The following is a 24752-nucleotide window of genomic DNA, read 5'->3' on the forward strand; positions in this document are numbered from 1 at the left end:
AATTGGAGAAGTGCAGAGATTCCAAAGGCTTGTAAGGCCAGGAGAGGACAGAGAGATAGGGGAGGGACGCGGCCATGGAGGAATTGGAAGACAAAGGCGAGAATTTTAAATCTGAGGAATTTTCAAACCAAGGAGCCAGCGTAGATCAGCAGGCATAGGGATGATAAGTGAACAAGACTGGTTGCAAGTTAAGAAACGGGCAGTAGAGATTTGACTAAGCACAGGTTTACGTAGGGCGGAAAATGGGAGGTGGCCAGAAGAGCGTTGGAACAGTCAGACTGTCAATTGTACAGCAATATTCCCTTTAATTTTTTTCCATCCGTGTGTGGAATGAATTTTGTTACACCCACCAATATCAAGGACTATAGAGCTTAGATCTGATCCGTTGATTGTGGTGTCACTCAGCTCTGTAGTATGCTGCTTCTGGTGTTGAGTATTCTTATGTTGTAGTTCACCAGGTCAGCACCTCAAGTCGAAACCCCAAAAAATATATACAACATATGTTTTTAAAAAGTTACCACAGAGTTATGTTCATTGTGTTTCACACACGATGCACCAAAATTAGTCATGAGTGGAAGCAGCTGGTGCTTTATATGGGCATGTGCAAATGCGCATGTGCAAATCCTGACCCAGGCCCATTCCCACCCACACGAAAATGATAGGTGCCACGTTCAAGGGCAGGGCTTCCGATTTTTGGCCTCTCATGCCATTTTTGCAATAACGGAGAGGCTCTTCACACTTGCAAAAATCCAGGCCACAGCATCCCTGCAATTAAATGAATATTGAAGGGAAAAACTACGTCGGGAACTGGGGAAGAGAGCGTTGTGGTAAAGAGAGAATGGAATCCCAGAAGGGAGAATGACTGTTCAGGCAGCTTTTGGGGAAGTTGTGGCATTTATTCTACCTACAGTTTTTTTAGATTATAAATCTATGAATCGTGAAGTAACAAACTGTTCATCATTTTTGAAGTAAACCATCTCTCACATACATACAAAAGTGAATTGGGGAAGAGGTGGTAAAAACAGAAAATGCTGGAAAAACTCAGCAGGTCTGGCAGCACCTGTGGAGAGAGGTAGTATTTGGAATTATGCCAGGTTTAAAATATTCCAGGAGATAACCTCACAAGGACCTTTGCATTATTATTTGGGCTAGGAATCCAAACTTTTCACATATTTCACAGAAATGCCCTTGTGCTTTTAATGTGTTGAACATCTTTGGGGGTCAATCTTCCTTTAATAATTCTACAAAACCAGCTGCAGCAGAATGACTAGATCAGTGGTATTAACTGGCCCAAAAGTCACTTACTAATTCTTAAATTACTATCTCCTTCAACTTGCCTTCCGCAAAAAGCTTCCTACCTCCAGCTCGCTGCCTCTCCCAACTCGCCACTTCCCTCCCGCTTGCTGCCACTCACTCTCGCTGTATCTCCTGCTCACCTCTTCCCTCTCCTGAACCCTTGCTGTGAGCGAAAGTGAGGAATCAGGCGAAAGGAGCTGCAAGTGGAAGGGTTGGGGAGAGAAGGGACAAGCGGGAGGTGAGGGCCGGGGAAGGAAGCGATGAGTGAGAGGGAAGGGTCGAGAAGGAGAGAAACAGCGAACACTGACATGGCTTTGGGTTCCAGGAACTGACATGAGTGAATTTTGGCTGTTAATTCAAACTGAATAATCATGCCAGGCCTGAGTCCAATGTGGGGGACTCTACCAGTTCTTCGCTCACGGGCTAGAGTGGCAGTAAACCTCATTTAACCATCAGGACATGCGTGGTTGTAATAATTAAGTATGTGGCAGTTGATGGACAGTTTGTGACCACACAGCTTAGAGGAAACACTGGTCTAGAGGTAAAAAAGGCGTGGGTGAGGGTTTCAGCAGATAAGCTGAGGGATGGTCACAGTCGGGCGAGGCTCCACGGGTGGAAGTAGGCAGGCTTGGTGTTGGAGTGGACATGTGGTCAGAAGCTTATCTCAAGGTCAAGCTCAAAAGCAAGTTGTGAATGTCTGGTTCAGTTTTAGACAGCTGCCAGGGAGAGGGATGAAGATGGTGGTCAGGAAATGGAGCTTATGGCAGGACGTATCAGATATTTACAACTTTTGAATTTACTTTTTAAATTTTAGGACATTTGTGGCAATTACTTTTAATGAGGGGTAAATTAAAAGCAAAAAATAATAACCAAGAAAGGCCTTGCATGCATGGCCACTCGTCCTTAGCATCTATAAAAGGTTTAAATCGTGGCTGAATTTAATCTGTCCTTTTGATCTAAACGCTACCATGGAAACGGTGCAATTATTCAGTCTGCATCAAAAACACTTACACTGGCAGGTGGCTGAGCTTGTTATAAGTAGCCTCAATTCAAAGACAAGTTATATGAGAACAGATACTCCAAAAGGGTAGTACATAACTGTCTACATTACCGAACTTTAAAGGTCTAACTGTACAAAGCAAGAAGCTGCTATCCATACCCTTTATATGTGGCATGAAAATCAACATAGAATTACTTCAGAATTGCAACACAGTTACAGTCCGTCTGATCTAAGCAATCCATGGTGATGTTTATCCTCAATATAAGCTGCATTCTTTATTTAATCTGTCTGGCTTGTTCCCATATTCCTTTATTCCTGTTATCTTTAACTAACTATTTAACCAATTTTTAAATACTGCCATGGTCTCTGCTTCAATCACTAACTCTGGTAGTTTATTGCATAGCCTCAATTCTGTGTAAATAGGTTTTGCTGTCCCAAATGTCTTGTATTTAATTTTACATCGATATCCCCTTGATCAATCCCTCCCAAATCACTGGAAGCAGTCAGTTCCTGTTCAGTGGGGCATCTCTTCATAACTTTAAACATTACGATCAAATTATTTCTTAATCCCCTGTTCTAAAGGAAATACCGTTTCAAGTCTTCCCCCATATTTGTATTTCCTCATACCAGGCAGCATTGTATTGAGTCTGTGCTGTAGACTCTCAACATCCTTTCCATAATGTGCAGCCCAAAAGTTGATGCCGCAATCAACTGTGATCTTAAGATTTTATATAGATTTATCATTACATCTCAACTTTTATAACCTGTAGCTCTTGCCATAAAACTCAACATTCCATTAACTTTTTTGACCTTATTCAATTACAGAGCTGCTTTTCACATCTTGCATACCAGGAAAGATGTGTGGGAGCGGGCAGGTGGGTTCCCGATCGGCACCCCTGACGTGGGCCAGTTAAGGCCCGCCCAGCGTGACATCCACTTGGAAGTGCTATGCGCTCCCTGTGCGGGCGGGGTGGGGGATTCCCTGAGCTAGGAATGCACTCCTTCGCACATGCGCACGAAAGAGCACACTCATCTCCCTGAGGCTAAGTGCTGCCTCAGGAGATCGGTGGAAGTTTTAAAATTTTGTGGAAGGGTGGAAAAAATATTCCTGACATGTCCCTCATGTGACACTGTCACATGAGCTGGGACATGTCAATTTCTTATATTTAAACATTTTGTGCACATTTTAAATCCCTCTTGAAACCTCATCCCGCCCGTGGATGAGGTTTCATGTTTTTTCCAAAGGCCACCTGGACTCTTTGCCTGCCCACCAACCTTAAGGCTGGACGGGCAGATCCATTAATTGGTTTAATTACTTTTTCAAAGGGTTTAAGTGGCCGTCGACAGTTCGGTGGGCACGCAGCCGAATTGGCTGTGCACCTGCCGAACTGAAAATCTAAATGACACAGGACGCACGCTTGACATCACCTGCATCGTTTTACACGTTGGCAAGTGGGCCCCGGCCCCCGCACGCCAACCGGAAGATGCTGCCCCATAAATCCCAAATTCACTTTCTCTCTTCCATGTCACTCAGCTTATTCAATTCAAAGTGGGTTAATCCTTTCAAAAAAGCTAAAACGTACTGCGTCACATTATTGACATTGATTTCCATCCACTGCTTCTTTTCCCTCTTTCCATCCACCTTGTCAATGTCTCCTTGCAGTTTCCTTTGGCCCTCATGGGCTTCATATTTGAGTATGGGGGGAGGCAATGGCATAGTGGTGTTGTCGCTGGACTAGTAATCCAGAGACCCAGGGTAATCCTCTGGGGACCCGGGTTCGAATCTCGCCGCGACAGATGGTGGAATTTAAATTCAATAAAAAACCTGGAATTAAATGTCTAATGATGATCATTGCCGATTGTTGTAAAAGCCTCTTTGGTTGTAAAACCCATCTAATGCCCTTTTGGGCATGCCGTCCTGGTCTGGCCTACATGTGACTCCAGACAGCAATGTGGTTGACTCGTAAGTGGACAAGCGAAGCCCACATCCTGAGAATGAGTTAAAAAAAAATTTGGACACCACTTTCTCATGCCTACATACAAATTATCGACATACAGTGAACATAAACAGTCCGAGAACAGAATCATCTGGGACCACTGCTACCTACTTACAACTATTGAGAAACTGCTCTCAACTCCTACTCTACTTCTTCTCTTCTAAACAGTTTTTAAAGCAACTTGCTACCTTATTTCTCTCCTTATTTCTTTACCTGGCAACCTTCTCCCTATTTGTCTGCCCAGTTAAATAACAGATTGTTATGGTAAATCGTTTGCTGTATTACTTGTGATCTTTACTCTTTAACCTTCGATAATGTTTCTATTGTACCTAGTGCCACTACATAGAATGGGTTAGAACCAGCTTGAACCTCAGAAACCCGAGGCAGACCCTTGAGGATACTTATACATGTGTACATTTCAAGATTTACTAGTATCAGTTATTCTTGCAAATGGCTTGAACATCTTAGTCTTATATGTGTTGCTTTCCATGGTCCTATATTAATCTGTATAATAGAAAGCCCTGGGGATACCTGAACCAGATATCTGCGTCTTTTGCATGTGCATTTCTTCAATGGAGCCATAGGATTGGGTGAGGGGACATGAGTGGCATGAATGGAGCATAGGGAGTGGGGGGTGCATGGCGATGGTGTGTGAGGGGTAAGGCTAGAGGGCCTAATATTTAACAAAAAAGCCAGGGCAAAGTCTCAGAGAACTGAGGTGGACCTTTAAAACAGCCTGCCTCAGCAAATGCCAGCTCCTATGGCTGTATCTGTGTTGGGGGCAGTGGACAGAACTCCACCTGCAACTCCCCCCAAGCAAAAATCACACTATTTGTGGAACTTTGACAGCACCTTCCAAACCCACGACCGCTACCTTCTAGAAAGGCAAGGGCAGCAGATAGATGGGAACACCACCACCTGGAAGTTCTCCTCCAAGTCACTCACCATCCTGACTTGGAAATATGTCGCTGTTCCTTCACTGTTGCTGGGTCAAAATCCTGGAACTCACTCCCTGAGTGCACTGAGTATACCTACACCACATGGACTGCAGCAGTTCAAGAAGGCAGCTCAACACCACCTTCTCAAGGGCAATTAGGTGTGGGCAATAAAAGCTGGCCCAACCAGCGAAGCCCACATCCCATGAATGAACATAAAAATGCTTTTCTCCTAGGCGAGTGCGCCAAGCCAGGAAATTTCCCAACTTGAGCTAACCGCCCTGGAATCGAAAATCCGGCCTCATCTAACCATTCTGACAATTTTTGAGGACCCATTCCAAAACATGCATCTCAAGGTCAGACCAATGGCTAGTCCCTGTTCTCATGTCACATTTGGTCTTAAGCAACTTCTTCAGTGCTGATTCCTCCTCCTTCCACTCTCACACCAGTTTTTCACTAACACTGTATTTTCTTGTTAGAGCACAGTTATTTTAGGAGTTAGCAAGCGTTACAACTTTTAGGATGAACCGGTTTCATACTTCAGTTTCTGCAGGAGGATCTATTTCGGTTCGTCAGTCACTATGTGCGGTCAGCTCTGTGTGGGTGTGTTGTAAACTGCTGTGCATCTTCCTGGCAACACGGCTCATATTGTCTGCTTGATCCCATGCACCAACATAGGAGAGGATAACCTAAGCGTGTATTTCTAGGCTGAAAAATTGAAGCTGACTTCTAATGCAACCATATATCCCTAAACATACATTTATTAGCTCAAAAATGGGGAATCAACTTGTACACCGAGTATAGGTCTAAACATACATTTTGGCATTGAAAAAATGGGGTTGTCTTATACGCTGGATCTATGGTATTTCCCTTTTCAAAGTTGCAATAGGTTTTGCTTCTACTGCTGTTTATGGAGGACATTCCAATCCTAATAACCTCTGCATTAAAAAGAATATTTTCCTAGCCTCTCCCTTTGTTCTTTTGGTGATGGTTTTGAAGCTACCTTTCTGTGACCAACTCACTGATCAGTGGAAATACTTTCCCCCACTTCACAAACTCTTCAAAACTTTGAACTCATCTTTTTAATTTTCTCTGCAGCAATAACATGAGCCTCCATCTTTCCTCATAACTGAAGTGTCTCTTCCCTAGCATTATAAAGAAAATCATATGTATCTCATATCTTTAACGGCCTCATGATGTCCAGATAATTGCCAATTCTTTGTTTTTTAATGCAGTCATTGTAATTATGTCTCATGTGGAAATTGAGTCAAGCGATGATCAAGTATTTCGCCCATGGTCAACCATTGTGCTGATTCGTTAAGGCTCACGCATGAAGAGCATGCTCCTGCTCTTCATGGAACAGATCCCCAGCAACAGTCTGTAGCATCAGGAGTGAATGGGAGTAGAAGAGAGAATAATGCAATGGTACAGACTGGATATTATTGAAAGAATTATCTCCCAGAGAAAAAAAAACTGCTTCATGAGTTTTTGCGCTCAACAGGGTGAGGGCTCTCAATGTTGAATGAAATATATTTCCCATGGCGAGCATGCAGCAGAATTATATAATCCTAGAAGACCAGCAGCAGAGTAGAGGTCTTTCAAATTTTCTCAGCAATTCATCATAGCCAATTTCAGCCAAGTCATTCCTTACAGCACAAGGCCCCTCCAGTTCCAACGTTCACACGGCTCTCCTATGTGGGATTAGCAATTAGCTTCAAATTGTCTTCTGGCTCAAGTTATTGACCCATGCTGCATAAACTCAATCATTGCACAAAGAGCCACTAAAGGCAGCAGAGAGCAATCTTTAACCCGATCACATGAATGAATTGGAGTCAAATACAAGTCTTGGAGATAAAAACACATTATGTTTATCAACTACAGCACTTAGCCTAGTTTAATATACAATTTTAATAATGTCTTGTGTCTGCACATAATTGAGGCAGAGGGTTTTAGAAATGAGCTATACTGTATAGCCTGATTAAGAGGTTTCATTTGTACTGTCTATCTTATGTCTGTCCACATCCAAGTGTTTCTGGGCAGTCAGTTAGACATCAAAATGATCTGTCAGAGGATGTGAGATCTGACAATGTCCCCAATGTTTGTTGAAGTGAAAATGGGACCAAATCATGAATGAAAAGATGGAGTCTACCCCTTTATGCTCCTGCATTATGCAGACTGAACTATCACATTATAAAAGGCAGCTTTCTTTCACAATTTATTACTTACAAGTCAGTTACATTACACAGAATAGTTTGTTCTACTAAATGATCATTTAAGATAGAACTAAATTTGTAGCTGAAGGCAGGAACTGAGCTCAACTCTACAGTTTAAAAGATGCTCCAATCGCACAATGATCGACTGTACAGAAACAACACAGTTAAGTCACTTGCTCTATGCTATTCATTTGGGAAGTAATGGGCAGCTAAGAGTCTGAAAGGGAAAGAGTTGACGGCTTAGTACTTTATTATTGGAATATTCAAGGAGTAAAACTAAATGAAGATAGAGGCCATTAAAAGTACTAGTTTAGTTTTCCCCATTTCTGCTGAAGGCAATGCTTCATTCTGGAAGTTTCAGAGGCACACGTTGTCCACTATTATCTCAGCAGAGTAGTTGTTCTTTATCTGCAATCCTGAACAATGAGCGTCATCAAGCTATTTTACAGTTGATCCTCAACGCTGTTGATGTCTACTGTTCACACACATGCTCTCTTGATTATGAGTCTGTGAAACTGATCTAGAGCAGGAACCCTGGCTAACTTTTCTCAGCAGCATGGGTTAAATTCTAGAGCTCTTACCATCGTATCTACTGCGACCAATTAACTCAACACAGGCCAGACAGCAAACATGGGATCTTCCTGGTCTTTAAGGCTCAGTTCCACATGCAACAATAGCAAATCCATCAGATCAATTCTTCAGGCATTTTTTTTTAAAAAGATAAATTTGAGCCATTTCCTCTTTCCTTATCTGAAGACTTTGACTTTTTGCTGGCAAACTATTCATCTGCATGATCTTCGCAGTTAAGTCTGATCTTATTCTCACTCTGTATCTCCACAGGCAAAACTTGCTGCTGGGGCTAGTGGACAGCAGCCCAGGTGCACTGAAGCCATTTGAAATACCTTTACCATTGTTCTAGCTGAGATCAGCTAACTCGCGTAGACCCCCTTACACCACAACAATGTTGCAATTAAGTATCTCCTTTAATATAGAAAAACATCCCAAAATGCTCTACAGAGGCGTAATCAAATAAGAGAGGGCAGACTGACAGGAGAGAAGTTAGAAGGATTGGACAGCAGTTTAGTCAAAGAATTAGGTTTTAGAGGAAGAGAGGAAGCTGGAGAGGTTTACAGAAGGACCTCCAGAATCTGTGCTAGAGGTGTCTAAAGGCACAGGATGGAAGTCTATCCAAGATGCCAGAGCCAGAGAAGACAGTTTGGTGATGGGGTCGCAGGGCTGGAGGAGACTACAGACTTAGGGAAAGCAAGGAAATAATAGTGCTTTAAACACAAAGATAAGAATTATAAGTACAGGGCATGGAGGATTTGGAGCCATTACAGATCAGCAAGGACAGCAGTGATGATTAAATGGGGCTTGGTGCAGGATAGGGTACAAGCAGCAGGGTTTTGGGTGAGCTGAGGTTTACAGGGGTGGGTGAGGAGACGATAACCAGGGGGCACATTAGAATAGCTGAATCTGGAGGTAACCAGCAACAGATAAGTTGAGGTAGTTGGAGGTGGGTAATGTTACGGAAATTGAAGTAGGCAGCCTTTGTGACAGACAAAATATAGAATTGGAACCTCTACTTGGGTCGAATAGGACATCAAAGTTATAAATGGTCTCGGTAAAAGTTTTATATTATTCTTAGCACAGGCAACAAATGGCAAGTAGCTTTGATTTCTTGTTTTAGTTTGATAAAAAGCAAACAGGTCATGGATTGTTTTGTAACCTCCAATGTCAATAGTGCTTCACGTACACAGAGGATGGATAACATGCATTTAACAAATGAGGTTGTGTTAATATTTTTGCCATATTCAAGGGAACCCCAAAGATCATCCCACTGAGAAGTGGGCTAACTCACCACCTGCAAGCCCAGCTGATACTACATACATAGATTAAATGGGTTTAATTTCAGGACCAACTATGCAGCACAATTCCCACTATCAGTGTTATAACACAATCCACCCTGTACTTTAATGTATAAATTCCTTTTGTGATCCAGTTGCTTCCAAAACAGTATTTGCATTTCAACTCAGAGCAACCCCAACAGGCCTCATTCTCCTCAGGCTCCACCTCTGCAGTTTACTTAGTTGCTGAGACATCCAAATTGCACACACAACTTTATAAACCATGATCCTTTATGAGTAACAAGGATGTAACTAAATTAAAAGTTAGAGTGAATCATCATGGTCTCTCTCAGCTCAAAATGAAACAAACATTGAAGACTACAGTTTCTCAGATCAACCCCTGAAACTGAAGAGATCCCTGATTCTACTCAAGACTGTAAATAGGTTGGTGTTGACCATTAACAATGTTACTTAATAACTTATTTAGTACCTGTAATAAACATAGGCATGTTCACAATTAGTTTCTGTCAAATACAAATAAGTAACCTACAAAGGTGTATAGATTCTGAACTGAAAACTTACTGATCCGCAGGTTTCAATAGGCTGACTGGACTGTTTTTACACGACGGTAATGCTTCAGGAAAGGCTCAAGATCCTAGACTTTAATTGGTTCAGCTACCTGCAGAAAGAAAAGTAGAAGGTAAGTTGAATGAAAGCAAGCAGAATGTATAAACATTCCTTAACAACTATCATTAACACAATAATGTTGATTGCTTAAGAAATACTGACTATGGCATAATGAGGAAGTAGTGCAGAACATGCTTCAAAAACAGGAATCGTGGATTCTCTTGAAAGATGATGCTCACGAAAAGTAATTTCTCCCAAGGAACCGCATGCAATCCGTCAGCTGAGCTCGGCAGTTGAAATTGGAATGCAAGTCAGCAAAGATAGCAAACATCTGAAATGTTGTGGCAGGCTGATGAAGCTGAGCAACTGAAGATTAAAAGCCTCCAATTTCTATGCTGTACTAGCTCAATGGGAAGGGGCAGGTTAGTAGCTCCAGTGGTTCTACCAATCTAACCACACAGGTATAAAAAAATTCAAAACAACATTAGATATATCCTTGACAAGGAAAAATTTGCAAGACTATAGGGGAAGAGGGGGGAAGTCGGACTAATTGCATAGCTCTTCTAAAGAACTGGTACGTGCATAATAGACCAAGTGGCCTCCTTCTGTGCAGTGTGATTCTATGTTTATTGAAGAGGATTCCACCACTGAAGGCGAGCTAGGTACCTTGTGTAATGAGGGATCCTAGATAAGATAATCCAACCCCTACTTTGTCCAGGGAGTAACATGTGCGAATCTTACAAAACAGAATTTTCTTTTTGTTTTTCAGTTATTTCATTTTACTCTTCTCTATTTCCCCAAACAGCCTCATCCTCCCCACTCCAAAGGTAGGATAGACTAATCTAAAGGTAGATCTCGAAATAGGCTATTGGAACAGGGAGACTGTTTCAACGGAATGTAATAGATGAGAGATCTTGCACCAACCATGACAAATAGGTCACAACAGGAATAGAAGATTACTTCATTTTCCAGCCAATATCAGCACCAGGCTGTCCAAGATCACACATAGAGCACAGGTCAAAAGCCAAGTAAAGCTGTATTACTGTGCATCAATAATTCACTAACATTTCCATATCAGCCATTTTATGACCTATCATAATTTTTAAGAACTGCTGTACTTCTGTCCATTTGACACCAGTCATCGCATTTCAAAGTAATTAGTTGCATATCAAGTGCTCTGAGATATATTTGAGAGACACAAGGGGGGGCAATATATAAATGCAAGTCTTTTTTTAAGTACCAAAAGCATAAAGCAATTCAGCACAAACCAACGCTGAAAGCGGAAGAACCTCAAGAGTTTTCCCAAACTTTTTTGTTCTTTGAAGAAAGGCAGCCAGCTGGCAGTGTGCCTGCAGTATAACTACTGCCTGCCATTTCAACATTTGTTTAGCCCACTGAGCAACTCTCATTACCAAACAGAAATCTTAGCAATGCTCACAGGTTCAAGTGTAGCTTCCTGTTTGTGTGGTTGAATTTTACTTTCACTAGCAGATCTCACAAGCCGTTGCTCACGGGGAACTGGAGGATTGGCTGTGCTATAACAATAAGGGCCAGATTTCACGCCCAGCAGAAAAATTGGCAAGGAGACCTCCCATTGCATTCCTACCAGAGCTACATTTTTCTCTCATTGGCCCAACAAAGGAGGCAGTGGGTGGATGCCCCTTCACCATCCAGTCACTTATAAATGAAAGGAGGCGGGGACTGGAAACACAATTTTCTGTGACTGCTGCAACTGGCCCCATGGAGAGTGCGCATTGACAGTGGCAGCAGACCAGTCACCTTATCACCTCTTCCTTCACAAAGACACCAAACACTAATCACTTGAGTCCAAGACTCAAATTGAGAGATTTTCTTAAGTCTTTAGGGCATTTCTGTCCCTTTTAAATTCCTTGTTAAGACACTGCAGTGGGTGCCCCGCCAGAAGTGAGGGAAACGGGCTGGGGTTGGGGCAGCAGATAAAGCCCTTCCATGATGTTCCTCCAGCAGAAGGCTGAAATTCCAGCCCAGTGTGACAGAAAATAAGTGTGACACTTACAGCAAGTACATGCTAAACACAAGACTTTATTAGATTATGTGTTCTGTCGACTTTGCATAGAAATTATAATAAAAATATTGAGAATCGTAAATTCATGTGGGTGCCAATTAGAATGAAACTGCGGAATTGAATGGATGATGGTCAGTGGGAGGTACAATAGAGGGTTTGGCCGAGATGGCAAAGAGGTGTGAAACATTAAAAGAGCAAATAGTGGCAGTGTGGAGAGGGTGGTGGTGGCAACAATTGTGTGCGCACGCGTGTGCGTGCGTGTGTGTGGGGGGGATGGACAGAAACACCAGAAGTGTTAGCCCAGCACACAGTTGAAGAGAAGTTTTAAATGCTGTTAACTGCAGGTAGCAGGAAACTTGTGAATAGGCCAACTGACGGACAAATAAAAATTGCAACTATTGCTCATGATTGATGTACAGGATACTACAGTGAGGGCAGGTGACAAGAATCTAACATTTCACTTACAATTGTCAATAGAGTCCAAGGAGGGGTACTGCAGGGATGGAGTAAGTTAAAGAGATAGTGACGGATGACAGTATGGATTTAAATATGAGAATCAGAATTTTAAATTGGAGGCAATGGGAAACCTGGAACCAATGTAGGTGAGTTTAGGATACCAAAAGCATGGTTTGGTTGAACTGGAGTTTACAGAAGGCAGAAAATGGGAGGCCAGCTAAGAATCATTGGAATAGTCAAGTCTAGAGGTGGCTAAAAGGCCTGGGATAGTGACTCAAGCTTAAAGCATTACTTCCTGATTAAAACCTGAACTTTGTGATAGGGTTATGGGTGAAGATGGGAGATATCAATTTAGACCCATAACAGCATCATCTATTGCTGAGGAGCCTGCAACATATCGAATGTTAAGTATATTAGTGTCTAGGCAGGAGTCACCACGGGCAGTTTAGGCAGGAGTTACCAAAAGCATAAGAAAATTGCAATGCAGGAAGTAAGCCGTCATAAACAGGAACTGCATGCAGTGACACTCTTATAATATATTGTTGGCAATATTGTGAAAAATAGTATTGCTTAGGATTGCAGCAGATGGTGCATTTTATTGGAGTAGCTGACCACTCCCCAACCCCACCTCCCACCACAACAAACCTGTTTCTGTCAAGTAAAGGCAAATCCAGTGCAATACAAAACAACGCGCGTATGCTCTAGTGCAGGAAAGAAAAACGTGCAAGCAATTCTGAATAGAGTTGAAACAGGCTATGGGCAAACATCTAAAAATGCAAAAGATCCATAACCCTGCAAATCTGGGGCTACTACTTGCAGTTAACCAGTTTGTATCCAGTCATTTCAACACTACCCCATTTTTAAGTCACTTCAGGAAAGTAGATTGCAAATTTGACCGTTGCTATTCCCATCTCTTCTTCAATTTCTAGGGACCTCTCTAGCCTAGGACAGTTCTGACATCTTCCAAACCCACGACCTCTACCACTAGAAGACTAAAAGCAGCAGGCCCATGGGTACACCACCACCTGCAAGTTTCTCTACAAGTCACATATCATCCTGATTTGGAACTTTATTGCCGTTCCTTTACTGTCGTTGAGTCAAATTCCTGGAATTCCCTCCTGAACATCACTGTATGTGTATGCACATCGCATGCATTGCAGAGGTTCAAGAAAGTTCAGAGGTTCACCACTTTCCCAAGGGCAATTAGAGATGAGCAATAAATACTGGCCTTGCCAGTGGTGCCCACACTCCATGAGCAAATGAAAAACAAGTGTTAATCCTGAACTGTTGTTTGTCTTTTCTTCAGATGTTGACCAACCTTCTTCATTCAAAGACTTATCACCATAGCACCAAAAGGAAGGAACTAAATTTAAGAAAGGTATTGATTTTAATTAGCAGCCTGTTTGAGGCAAGGCAGGGGGTTGAAGCAATGGAACCCCCCCACCACCGGGAGATCGGCATGAGGCCTGAGCAATTTTGACTCCTGGAGCTTATTTTAATATAAAGCAGGACATCTCTCGCTTGAAGCCAACAGAAATGATGTCAGGGCTAACACATGCAAGCGAAAATTGTACCAGAAACCAGAGGCTGCCAGGGCCCCAAGGGAATGGCATAAAGTTAACACTTGGGAGGGGAGGTGCAGGCAGCTGATACTAGATTGAGAGGAGGAGGCAAGGCTGAAGCCTAGCATTCAGGAAGTCCAAGGACCCCTGGTGAGGCCTTCTCAATCGAAATGCAAGTCTTGGCTGCCAGTGTTTACTGTATGCCAGAATTCCCTGGGTTCCCGTTTTCCTCTTATTTCCAGCCTAACTTTTCCTTTCGCCCACCTGCTCTGATATTACCCCAATGGTGGTGGACAGGAGTGTGTCCAGGCTTTATTCAAAAGAGGTCCAGGAGTTAAAATAGCTATGTGCTATCGACATAACACCCCTCCCACCCATCTTAACACACCCCCAGTTCAAATCGACGCCACTAAGTATGAAATTTGAGATAGTCCTGAAGAGGAAACGTGGACAAACTCAACAACTGAAGATAATTATGTTTGAGGCAATTGCACTGATCCCTATAATATTGAGCCATCATTGCACAATGTATTTTTTAAACCTTACACTGAACCTATTGTACTTGTAGTGCTTCCTGTATATACCCTTGACAGGAATCCAGAAGGTTCATCTGCAAAACTAAAAGAGGCATATACTTCAGCAAGCTCCTGGATTCATTAACATCTCCACTAAAACATATGAAATCCATACTCCAAAATACTTCCAGGGATTGAGAAAGGAGGTTTGTTAAGTTACTGCTTTCTTCCCTAATTTTTGTCAATGCAGCAAGTAGATCTCAGCATGTTAAGGCCTTTTCTGGCCACATGCAAAGTATAGGTTTCCTGTTTTATGACACTGACACTTCACTTTTAAAGATTAAATGTCACTGACATTGGAGTTGAGAAATGAGGTACTGAAGGATGAACTCATCATTTCATGCTTTATGATGTTAAGGCTACTCTTTGTAAAGGAAATGTAAATATACTTTTTTAATGTAAAAAGTGAAAATTATTTTGAAAACAACACTGGGGATAAATTTAAAAACAAAAAACTACTGCGGATGCTGGAAATCCAAAACAAAAACAGAATTACCTGGAAAAACTCAGCAGCTCTGGCAGCATCGGCGGAGAAAAGAGTTGACGTTTCGAGTCCTCATGACCCTTCAACAGAACTGAGTAAAATTAGGAGAGGGGTGAAATATAAGGTGGTTTAAGGGGTGGGGGGGAGGGGGAGGGGTTGTAGGGACAAGCAAGCAGTGATAGGAGCAGATAATCAAAAGATGTCACGGACAAAGGAACAAAGAGGTGTTAAAGGTGGTGATATTATCTAAGAGAATGTGCTAATTAAGAATGGATGGCAGGACACTCAAGGTACAGCTCTAGTGGGGGTGGGGTGGAAAGACTCATAGGGCATTACAGGTATAGATTTAAAAATAATGGAAATAGGTGGGAAAAGAAAAATCTATATAAATTATTGGAAAAAACAAAAGGGAGGGGGAAGAAACGGAAAGGGGGTGGGGATGGAGGAGGGAGTTCGAGATCTAAAGTTGTTGAATTCAATATTCAGTCCGGAAGGCTGTAAAGTGTCTAGTCGGAAGATGAGGTGCTGTTCCTCCAGTTTGCGTTGGGTTTCACTGGAACAATGCAGCAAGCCAAGGACAGACATGTGGGCAAGAGAGCAGGGTGGAGTGTTAAAATGGCAAGCGACAGGGAGGTTTGGGTCTTTCTTGTGGACAGACCGCAGGTGTTCTGCAAAGCGGTCGCCCAGTTTACGTTTGGTCTCTCCAATGTAGAGGAGACCGCATTGGGAGCAACGAATGCAGTAGACTAAGTTAGGGGAAATGCAAGTGAAATGCTGCTTCACTTGAAAGGAGTGTTTGGGCCCTTGGACGGTGAGGAGAGAGGAAGTGAAGGGGCAGGTGTTGCATCTTCTGCGTGGGCATGGGGAGGTGCCATAGGTGGGGGTTGAGGAGTAGGGGGTGATGGAGGAGTGGACCAGGGTGTCCCGGAGGGAACGATCCCTACGGAATGCCGCCGGGGGGGTGAAGGGAAGATGTGTTTGGTGGTGGCATCATGCTGGAGTTGGCGGAAATGGCGGAGGATGATCCTTTGAATGCGGAGGCTGGTGGGGTGATAAGTGAGGACAAGGGGGACCCTATCATGTTTCTGGGAGGGAGGAGAAGGCGTGAGGGCGGATGCACGGGAGATGGGCCGGACAGGGTTGAGGGCCCTGTCAACGACCGTGGGTGGAAAACCTCGGTTAAGGAAGAAGGAGGACATGTCAGAGGAACTGTTTTTGAAGGTAGCATCATCAGAACAGATGCGACAGAGGTGAAGGAACTGAGAGAATGGGATGGAGTCCTTACAGGAAGCGGAGTGTGAGGATCTGTAGTCGAGGTAGCTGTGGGAGTTGGTAGGCTTGTAATGGATATTGGTGGACAGTCTATCACCAGAAATTGAGACAGAGAGGACAAGGAAGGGAAGGGAAGTGTCAGAGGTGGACCATGTGAAAAAGATGGAGGGGTGGAGATTGGAAGCAAAATTAATAAATTTTTCCAGGTCCCGACGAGAGCATGAAGCAGCACCGAAGTAATCATCGATGTACCAGAGAAAGAGTTGTGGGAGGGGGCCGGAGTAGGACTGGAACAAGGAATGTTCCACATACCATATAAAGAGACAGGCATAGCTGGGGCCCATGCGGGTACCCACAGCCACACTTTTTATTTGGAGGAAGTGAGAGGAGTTAAAGGAGAAATTGTTCAGTGTGAGAACAAGGTCAGCCAGACGGAGGAGAGTAGTGGTGGATGGGGATTGTTCGGGCCTCTGTTCAAGGAAGAAGCTAAGGGCCCTCAGACCATCCTGGTGGGGGATGGAGGTGTAGAGGGATTGGACGTCCATGGTGAAGAGGAAGCGGTAGGGGCCAGGGAACTAGAAATTGTTGATGTGGCGTAAGGTGTCAGAGGAATCACGGATGTAGGTGGGAAGGGACTGGACAAGGGGAGAGAGAAGGGAGTCAAGATAATATGGGGTATGTCAGTCTTTCCACCCTACCTCCACTAGAGCTGTACCTTGAGTGTCCTGCCATCCATTCTTAATTAGCACATTCTCTTAGATAATATCACCACCTTTAACACCTCTTTGTTCCTTTGTCTGTGACATCTTTTGATTATCTGCTCCTATCACTGCTTGCTTGTCCCTACAATCTCTCCCCCCCCCACCGACCCCCTTAAACCAGCTTATATTTCACCCCTCTCCTAATTTTACTCAGTTCTGTTGAAGGGTCATAAGGACTCGAAACGTCAACTCTTTTCTTCTCCGCCGATGCTGCCAGACCTGCTGAGTTTTTCCAGGTAATTCTGTTTTTGTGCTGGGGATAAAATTACAATCATTTCCATCCATTTCCTTCCTTGGCTTTTTTGATCTTATGACTGCAAGTTCACACACTGTGCTTCACTCTATTTGCTTTGGTGGAGGTGGCCAGCTGCATTATTTCTCCTTTAACTGAAAATAAAATTCTCAGTAGTTTAACATTGTGCGATTTTAAGGAAGTTACTTCAACTGGTGTGTGCATCTCCTTCTGTGCACCTAAAGCAACTTAAAATTTGAATAATGACACAGCAGTTCCTTTCATTCGGGGCTCCTGCAGTCAGCTGTCTACAGACCAAACCTTGGCAGGGAAACATACCAAGCTGCATTAGGCCCCATGAATAGACACTGGCACGTCCGGCCTCCCCCGAGTACCAATCAGCCATCACATAAACAACGTAAATCAGACACATATTTCTTTCTGTAATATGTGTCTCAGTGGTCTTGCACTAAATATGAGCTTTACCAGAAGCAGCTCAGGTGAAAAGGTGTCAAGGAATCCGAAGCAGTGAGTACAAGATCTCAGTAGCATTGCAACAACTCGACACACTCTGAGGCTTTGGGTTCAAGGCAAATTGTGGTAAATGACAATTTTTGTAAGAGTTTTACTAATTCAAATGAAAGAAAAGATTTGTAAGAATAACTCAGAGTAATGTCCTTTTGGTGAAATTTATCTGAAAAATTGCTGCTCACCAACCTAATGCCACACAGCATCCCATAAACACTAGGCAAAGAGCCATGCATTGAAATCACGGAGACCAAATGACCCACAGTTTCAAAGAAAACTATTCCTCGAGAATGTGTGTGTTAGTGCCGATCTAAGGCCATCTAATGCCATTTATTCAAAATCTGACTCATTCTAGCTGCTCAACCAGCAACACCATTAGAACTGTCTACAGAAAACTGGATGCCAAACAGTATCAAAGTACTCTGCAAGTAATTAAAAAAGGTGTATGGTGTCTGCTGTATTCAGTGCTGGTGCTCTGCACATTTTCACATACACACACACACAATAATGTGTCAAAATTATGAAGGGAAAAAAATTGTTCTACCTCAGCCTTTCTTCTGCACACTCCTGATAACACCACTTTTACATTCAGTTTCATTCACTTGGCTGTAAATGGGACAATCAGCAGCCTTGTTTGAAGAGCTGCACCAATTCTTTACTCCTAGGTCCCGTTGCCAGGGTTGCAGCTGCCGAGCTGATCCTTGTTAAAATGCAGCCGTCAGGACAAAGGCCTTTATTATCTTCCTTCAGTCCACACAAACAGCGAGGACAGTGCATGCCCGTGACAAAATGTTCAAACATGCTCAGCAACTCCATCACAGTATATTTGCATATCAATTGCCCAGAGCAGGGCTGTGTGAACATTACCCAGACGTAGACCTTGGGAGTGCACATATGCATCATCAGTCACAGTCCCAATTACTTTTCAGGTTTTAGTTTTAATAGGGGTAGAACAGGGCACTGGCATGTTGCCAGTAACATGCTATTAGTCAATTTGAGAACCAATTTTTTGGAATTTTATAAAGCAGTATTACAGCTGGACTTCACCACTACAAAGAATTGAAAAAAACTAAAATATACTGACTTTAGCTACAAATCTCATATCCCATTTGAGATGCATCATATTCATTATAACCTAGGGCAATTTATAAAAATTATAAAATCAAAAATTTCTGGAAATGCACAGATGGTCAGTTCTCATACAAAGGAGATGAAAAGAGATATTGCTTTTGATGTAAATCTTCATCAATTCTCCTAACCAAAATGTTGACTCTACCTTTGAATGTGTTGACTGACCTGTTGTGCATTTCCAGCATTTATGAGTTTATCTTCTTTTTATCTGCAAAAGGTCCAAACAGGGACACATACATGAGCAAGCCCATGAAAATAAAATTGCTAAAATGATCCAGAGGAAAGTCTTAATGAATAAGCAAGTTAGCATTTCAAAAATGTACAGTGGATATGAATTTGCAAGGCAACATTGAAAAAAGAAAGCTGCCACAAAGTGGGGATTGTTGCACAGCAGTGGATTTTATTGTAACATCTGCACAAATGGCACCTGAATAATGGTTATTAAATCTTAAGTCTGGAAAATGAATATCTAATGACAAGTTAATCAATTTGAAACACCAAACTCAATTTGAATCATATCAGTAGAAACAAGAATTCAGAACAAGCCAGGCATCTCTACTACTGTATAAACAATTTGGATAGAATTGTACAAGTTAGAAGAAACTAATGGGACCTAGCTGGAATCAGCCATTCTTTTCAGTTATATTGTACTTTAACAAGTCAGGCTTTCATTAATTCATTGCAGGAGAAGGAAAGAGAAAGTTGGCTTTAACCATGTGATACTTAAACAAGATTGTAAAAATTACCATCCTGAATCCAGATGTGGCCTTTTGAAGCCAACAAAATTCATTCCTATTTATACTTATTTCTTATTTTTCAAGCTTGTCTTGTTTCATTGTTGTGGGCCTGGAGGTGTGGAAACACCCATACTGAACATTATTCCCACAAACTGCTTCAGCCATGGTAGCAATCTCACATCTGAGTCAGAAGGTTGTGGGCTCAAGTCCCAGGCCAGGGACTTGAAGACATAATCTGGTTTACACTCCAGTGCATATCAGATGGAGTGCTACACTGTTGGAGGTGTTAAGCCCAGGCTCTGTCTGTCCTCTAGGTGTGAGCAAAATATCCTATGGTTACTATTTTGAGGAAGTGTCAGGGTGTTATCCCTGGTGTCCTAGCCAATATTTATTCCTCGGCCATCATCACACAAAACAGATTAGCTGGTCATTATTGCATTGCTGTCAGAGGGACTATCCTTTGGATGAGACATTAAAGGAGACTCTACCTTCCCTCTCGAGTGGATGTAAAAGATCCTGTGGCTTTATTTTGAAGAGTAGGGGATTTGTTCCCAGTGGCTGGTCAATATTTGTCCCTCAATCAAATCTTAAAAAACAGATTATTGGTCATTATCACATTGGTGTTTGTGAGACTTTGTTGTCCGCTATAAAAATTCAAATCTTTCTTTCAATCATAAATCAGAACAAGAACAACCACTTTAAAATTTATACAACTCATGGATTACACTCTATATGTGGCTCTTGAGGCTTCATGGTAAGAATCTATATGACCCACAATAACAAGAACCTTGGATGTCCTGGTTATGCTAAAAGTTGTTATGCCTTTGTTAAAATTGCAGCATGGCATCAGGCCGTGACTTTTAGAACTAAATTAGGCTTCTGCCTGCTTGCATCGTGAGTCTCAGCTGACTTCATAATCAGTGAAGGTGCACTGCTGCCAACAGTTTGGTGGTTAAAAATTGACCTCCAAGTCTCACTTGCCTATCATCACTGGTGTATAATTGGCGCCTGGTCCCCAATCTCAAATATAAAATTATCCCTTTGTGGATTTGTCCTTTATATCGCTGCTTGCTGTACTGGAGGTGGTTACAATCTCCCAAGCTCTCAGATAGTCATTGGTCTGAAAAGTTAATTCTGTTTCCCTCTTCACAGACTCGCTGAGTATTTCCAGCATTTTCTATTTTGATCCCAGTCTCTTTATTCCTCTAACTCTGACCTATGTGCATCCTCCCCCTTCCTCCCACCATTGGCAGTCATGCCTTCAGTAATATAAAGAACCATGATCGGGAATTCTATCTCTAAACCCCTTCATCTGTCTCTCCTCCTTCAAAACCCTCCAAAAGAAATCCATTTCCAACCCAAAACAGACACGTTTCTTGACTCAATCAACTTTTTAAAATTCACTTCTGTGAAGCATTTTTAGATTATTTTTCTACGTGAAAGGCACAATATAAATGCAATTTGTTGTTGGTGGTGATGTAGCTGCCTAACAAAATAGTTATGAATAATAACTGAAAAAACCCTATGCCATCACCTGTTTAAAATATTGATCTGGTTCTGTAAAATCTGCTTTATGGGATAAGCTGAACAGCTCCTGTAACGTGCAGCGCCATGCACAGCGACACAGGATGGATTTATGAAATTAAACTTCAAATTAATCATTAAACTTCCACCCACTATATCCAAAAGCAGAGGAATTTCAAATAAGTGAGCCAGCCAAGATACCGGACTCTCAATATTAAGAATTTTATTGGGCATCCATTTTCAAATGATTCTTTTTACATAAAAGAATTTGAATTCACTGCTTACTCATACAACAGGAGTGTTTTTAACCCTAACAGGGCTGAAACAGGGCAGTTAAAATTATCCAGGGTACATAACCACCAGAAAGCATCAGGGACTCACTGTCCCAAATTTTAACCCACTCTACTGAGCAGACAGCAACGGCAATTGTCCATAGCCAACAGGGTCCTTCTTGACATATGGGTGGCAGGTACCACTATGTTATCGAGGGGCCAAATGCAATATTAACAGCTGGCCACCATGAGGAAGTCACTGTACTTTTAGCACCCAGTGTATAATGAAGAGGAGGAAACGGGACCAGAAGAGGCCCAAATGGGCAAGTTTTTTACTCCCCTTCAACCGCCTTATTCCATGCTCCCGTCTCTCTTTTCCCCCCTTCTTGTCTCCACTTTCCTCATCTCTCCTCATCTCCCTTCTTTCCCTTTGCTCCTTCCGCTGCCCTTCCTCAATTCACCTCTCTACCTTCTCTTCTCACCCCCAACACCTGTCACCCTCCATCTTTCTCACTCTCTCCTCACCCAATATCTGACCCTGTTTGATGTGTAAAGTGCCATTAATCGAGACTTCCATGAGCAACTCCATGGGAAGTCAGCTAGTTTAAAAACACCAACTTGGTATTTGAAAAAAAAGTTCAACATATAGTTCAAAATAGATATTGGGCCAGATTTTGCAGTCAACGCTAGCTATTTGTTACATATGCACATTGGGTTTAAATTGGATAGCTCCTGAAATCAGTTGTGTGATTATCCTGTGCCGGTTCAAAGTGATGCAAGCAGCACACAAACTTTATGCCATAAGCTAATTATAATGATTGTGGCGTGCAGCCATGTGCTGAAGATGCTACTGAGTGGCTGCATGTCTCAGCAGGTGTTCCAAATTTGTGTGAGGCCAGCATCACTTAAAGCTAGTGTGCATGTCTTAAAGGGTTGGTTAGTTCAGTTGGGGGTGACAGCATGATGCAGAACGACGCCAATGGTACAGCTTCAATCCCTACACCAGCTGGAGTTCCTGGAGGCCTACTTCCTTGCTTTGCCTCACGCTTGCAGAGCGATGCCGCTCAAGCTACATATATATATATAATTTTGCTAATGGAGAGAGATGTCTATGTTCTTTGTAGATGAAGGCTAACTACCTTACCTTGCCTCTTTAAGGCCAGGTGCATTCTGGCTGCAAGTGCTGAAACAGTTTGAAGAAGAGTGGAAGACCCAGAAGGAGGAACAGAAATGTTGCAACAGGCCAAACAGCATGCCTCAAGGTTTTCGGATGCCACATTGAAGGCTTTGGTGCAGGTGGTGGACAGGAGGAGAGAGGTCCGCTTCCTTCAGAGGGCCCAGGAGCCTCCTAGACAAGTACTGAGAAGGCAGTCGAAGCAGGAAGCCATAGTGGTCAATACCAGCAGTCTAGCCCTGAGGACCTGGATGCAGTGCCAAAAGACGTTTAATGAGCTCACAAGAGTGCTCAAGGTCCAAGAATGCATCTTCACATCCCATATCATACCAACTGCACCACTAGCCTCACACACTGTTACATTCATCACAGCCCCATCAATTGCTTGCCAACAATCTCCATCAGCCACAACTCATAGCTCACATTTATATGCTTCACCTCACCCTCACACGCTTACCACTGCTGGAAGTCACACACTCACATGGTGTATTTGTTTGGCAGTAATTAAGACTTAGCATACCATTAAAAGCTCATTTACACCTAAATGCACCATCACTAACCTTCTCTCGTGCATTTTGTGAGTATTAGTAGGCAAATACAGCAACTTCATGCCTTTTTGAAAGTCAAATCACTCGGCAAGGTTGTGCAACAGCAGGACAACTTGGACTGCAACTTCCAGATTTCCACATTTGGCTGCACAAGTGCAGGCTCCAGAAGTTGCTGTCCAATTTATTCAATAACAGTGAATGCGTTAGGTGCATCATTAATCTTTAATGCAAAATGCGGACAATGTATGATCACAACTAAACTGTGCCCTATTTTTGCCCCAGTAAAGCTCAGTATTCTGCTCTGCAGGAAGATGTGGCTACAGTGCAACTTTACAAAGTAATGGCAGCAAAGGTTCTACATCAACAAACACCTTTTGTAACTAAACATCATGACGACAAAAATAGTCTGGTCAGCGCCACAACCTGTACCTGGCTGCTGGAGGGCATGGAAATATAGCTACGGTACATCTAAGATTCTTGTGACTGAGAGTTCCTTCTCCTGCTAGACTCTGTATCTATTTGGGGTTACTTAAATGCAGAGAAGAGTGAAGTTATACATTTGGTAGGGAGAACGACGAGAGGCAATATAAAATAAAGGATACAATTCTGAATGGAGTGCAGGCACAGAAGGACCTGGGGCTATTTGTGCACAAATCATTGAAGGTGGCAGGGCAGGCTGAGAAAGCAGTTAGTAAGACATATGGCATCCTGGCCTTGATAAATAGAGTATAAAAGCAAGGGAATTATGGTGAACTTCTATATAACACTGGATCGGCCTTAACTGAAGTATTGAGTCCAATTCTGGACACTGCACTTCAGGAAGTATGCAAAGGCATTACAGAGGGTGCAGGAAAGATTTATGAGAATGGTTCCAGAAATGAGTGACTTCAGTTGCATAGATAGATTGGAGAAGCTGGGGCTGTTATTCTTAGAGGAGAGAAGGTTGAGAGGTGATTTGATGGAGGTATACAAAATCACGAGAGGTCTAAACAGTGGATAAGACAGAGAATACTCCCATTGGAGGACACCAATCCAAGGTAAGGTGAATGGTAAAATAACCAAATTCGACATGAGGAAAAATTTCTTTACGCAGCGAGTGGTTAGGATTTGGAATGCACTGCCCAAAAATGTGGTAGAGGCAGATTCAACTGTGGAAAATCTGTAAGGTTGTGGGGGAAAAGGTGACAGAGTGGGACTAAGTGAGCTTATCTTGCTAAGAGCCGGCATGGGCATGATGGACTGAATGGTCTCCTTCTCTGCTTCTGTAACCACTCTATTATTCTATGATAAACCAGAGCTGGAAATAGGGAAGAAATGCAGCATTGTTCAGAACTCACTTCTTCTATAAAATTAAGAATGATTAATGATCCCTTAGAGAATTGATACAGAGGAAGACGTAATTATGGTAATATTTTTGTGATTTTGGCACTTATATTTTCTCTTTTATTGAGAGTTTAGGAAGAACATGACTCATGGTAATTTATTGTTCCTAAAGGATTCATCTGTGTATATTTTCCATCTTTTAGATGAACAAAAA

General features: G+C 42.6%; 1 protein-coding gene across 4 annotated transcripts in view; it reads right to left on the bottom strand.

The window, feature by feature from the left end:
* cdc42se2 (CDC42 small effector 2) overlaps positions 1-24752 on the bottom strand; it is a 217425-nt gene that overhangs the window by 94561 nt on the left and 98112 nt on the right. For all 4 annotated transcript variants that reach the window (XR_013580300.1, XM_078568850.1, XM_078568859.1 and 1 more), the window contains exon 2: positions 9871-9967. The gene's annotated coding sequence lies outside the window, so the exon portion shown is untranslated. The remainder of the gene's footprint in view (positions 1-9870; positions 9968-24752) is intronic.

Source organism: Cetorhinus maximus, chromosome 2, assembly GCF_964194155.1.
Source record: "Cetorhinus maximus chromosome 2, sCetMax3.hap1.1, whole genome shotgun sequence".
Classification (NCBI taxonomy): Eukaryota; Metazoa; Chordata; class Chondrichthyes; order Lamniformes; family Cetorhinidae; genus Cetorhinus; species Cetorhinus maximus.